This window comes from Cebus imitator, unplaced genomic scaffold, assembly GCF_001604975.1.
Source record: "Cebus imitator isolate Cc_AM_T3 unplaced genomic scaffold, Cebus_imitator-1.0 Scaffold51, whole genome shotgun sequence".
NCBI lineage: Eukaryota > Metazoa > Chordata > Mammalia > Primates > Cebidae > Cebus > Cebus imitator.
Window position 1 is genome coordinate 9,844,333 of NW_016107366.1, and position 2,914 is coordinate 9,847,246.

Sequence of the window (2,914 nt, forward strand, 5' to 3'; positions counted from 1 at the left end):
GCCTCAGCCTCCTGAGTAGCTGGGATTACAGGCACGCGCCACCATGCCCAGCTAATTTTTTGTAGTTTTAGTAGAGACGGGGTTTCACCGTGTTGACCAGGATGGTCTTGATCTCTTGACCTCGTGATCCACCTGCCTCGGCCTCCCAAAGTGCTGGATTACAGGTTTGAGCCACCGTGCCCGGCCTTTTAAATTTTTTTTCTAGAGATAAGCTTTCACTATGTTGCGCAGGCTAGTCTGGAACTCCTGAGTTTAAATGATCCTACTTCTTCAGTCTCCCAAAGTGCTGGGATTACAGATGTGAGCCACCACACCTGGCCAGCAACTCCGGTTTTACTCTACCCCAGATAGATTGTGTGACTTTATGCATGCCTCTGTGGGCCCCAGTTTGCTCATCTAAAATCAGAGGTTTAGCCAGGCATGGCAGCTCATGCCTGTAATCCCAGCACTTTGGGAGGCCAAGGAGGAAGAATCACTTGAGGCCAGGAGTTCAAGACCAGTCCGGGCAACATAGCATGACCCGCATCTCTAGAATAAATAAAAAATCACCTGGGTGTGATGGTGCCAGCTACCCAGGAGGCTGAGTTACGGCCTGGGTTTACTTGAACCCAGGAGTTTGAGATTCCAGTAAGTTAGGATTGGGTCATTGCACTACAGTCTGGGCAAGAGAGTGAGAGTCTATCTCAAAAATAAATCAACAAAAAATACATAGGAGATTAGGCTTGCTAGTTTTTCCTTTTTTTTTTGAGACAGAGTTTCTCTCTGTCACTAGGCTGGAGTGCAGTGACACCATCTTGGCTCACCACAACATCTACCTCCAAGGTTCAAGCAATTCTCCTGCCTCAGCCTCCCGAATAGCTGGGATTACAGGCATCTACCACCATGCCCGGCTAATTTTTGTATTTTTAGTAGAGACAGGGTTCCACAATATTGGCCAGGCTGGTCTTGAACTCTTGACCTTGTGATCCGTCCACCTCAGCCTCCCAAAGTGCTGGGATTACAGGCATGAGCCACAGCACCCAGCCTGCTGGTTTCTTTCTCTTCTTTTGAGATGGAGTTTCAATTCTTGTTGCCCAAGCTGGAGTACAAAGGCGCCATCTCGGCTCACTGCAACCTCCCAAGATCAAGCGATTCTCCTGCCTCAGCCTCCCAAGTAGCTGGGATTACAGGCACGTGCCACCATGCCCAGCTAATTTTTTGTATTTTTAGTAAAAATGGGGTTTCACCATGTTGGCCAGGTTGGCTTGAACTCCTGACTTCAGGTGATGCACCCGCCTCAGCCTCCCGAAGTGCTGGGATTACATGTGTGCACCACCGTGTCTGGCAAGCTTGCTGGTTTCTAAGACCTTTGCAGATTCGAGACCCTGTGCATTAACACTTCATGTTCCAGTTGACATTGATTAATTTTGGGTGCTGGTGGCTTTCAGACAGACAAATAAAGTACAGCTTATGCTCTTGATGAACCCCCAGTCTCATCAGAGGTATGGGAGAGGCAGTGGGACTGTGGGGCTGACATGTTGATCAGTTATCATGGATCTCTGTGCCTAAATTGATGATTGTGCTCTGAATAGAATGTTGTAGGAGCCTGGGGCGAGAAGGAAGCAAAGAGCATTGTGAAGTGTTCACAGACTGGGTGATATTTAGGCCAGCTGCAGTGGCTCATGCCTATAATCCCAGCACTTTAGGAGGCTGAGGCAGGAGGATCACTTGAGGCCAGGAAATCGAGAACAACCTGAACAACATTGTGAAACCCTGTCTCCACTAAACATACAAAAGTTAGCCAGGCATGATGGTGAATGCCTGTAATCCCAACTACTCAGGAGGCTGAGGCAGGAGAATTGCTTGAACCTGGGAGACAGAGGTTGCAGAAAAAAAAAGAAAAGTAATATTTGAGTTGAGGCTTGGAAGCTGTTAGAATTCAGCAGGTGGACAAAAGAGAGCATGCCAACTGGGCATGGTGGCACATGCCTGTAATTCTAGCACTTTGGGAGGCCAATGCAGGAGGATTGCTTGAGCCCAGGAGTTTGAGACCAGACTGAGCAACATAGTGAGACCTCATCTTTAGGAAAAAACAATCAGCTGGGCATGATGGTGCACACCTTTGGTGTCAGCTCCTGGGGAGGTTGAGGTGGGAAGATTGCTTGAGCCCAGGAGGTCTAAAGGGACTGTGCCACTGCACTCCAGCCTGGGCAAGGGAGGGAAACCCTGTCTCAAAAGAGAGAGAGAGACAGGGAGAGAGGAAGAGAGAGAGAGAGAGAGAGAGAGCATTTCAAAGCACGGGGAACCACAAGTACAAAGGCATGAAGTAAGAAAATAGCATGGGGTGTTTGGGAAAGGCAGAAATAGTTCAGAACACAGGCTGTGTGTGTGTGTGTGTGTGTGTGAGTGTGTGTGTGTGTGTGGTGCCTGTGTGTGTATTTGTGTGCGAGTGTGGGTATGTGGGGGTGCATGTGGAGGGGATGCCAGTGCCTGTGTGTGTGTGTCTGGGGACATGTGTGTGTGTGTGTGTGTGTGTGTGTATGGGTGTGGGTGAGTGTGTGGGGGTGACGTATGTGTTTGTGTTAGTGTGGAGATGCCTGTGTGTGTATGAATGTGTGTATGGGAGGGGGAATGTGTGTGTGAGTGTGTGTTGGATGAGTGCATTTGTGTGGGTGTTGGTTCCTGTGTATGTGTGTATATGTGGGTGTGTGTTCATGGGTGTGGGTGCCTGTGTGTATAGGGTGTGTATGTGAATATGTGTGTGGATACCTGTGTGAGTGTGTGTGTGTGTGTCTGTGTGTTTGGGTACTTGTGCGTGGGATGAGTGTGTTTATGTGAGTATGTGTGTGCTGGGGTGCTTGTGTGTTGGGGGGATGTCTGTGTGTGAGTGTGTGTGTGGGAGAATGCCTGTGGGGGGGTGAGTGTTTGTGTGTAT

At 49.1% G+C, this 2,914-nt stretch overlaps 1 protein-coding gene across 2 annotated transcripts in view; it reads left to right on the top strand.

Moving 5' to 3' along the window:
* LCK (LCK proto-oncogene, Src family tyrosine kinase) overlaps positions 1 to 2,914 on the top strand; it is a 39,895-nt gene that overhangs the window by 24,382 nt on the left and 12,599 nt on the right. The window lies entirely within an intron of this gene.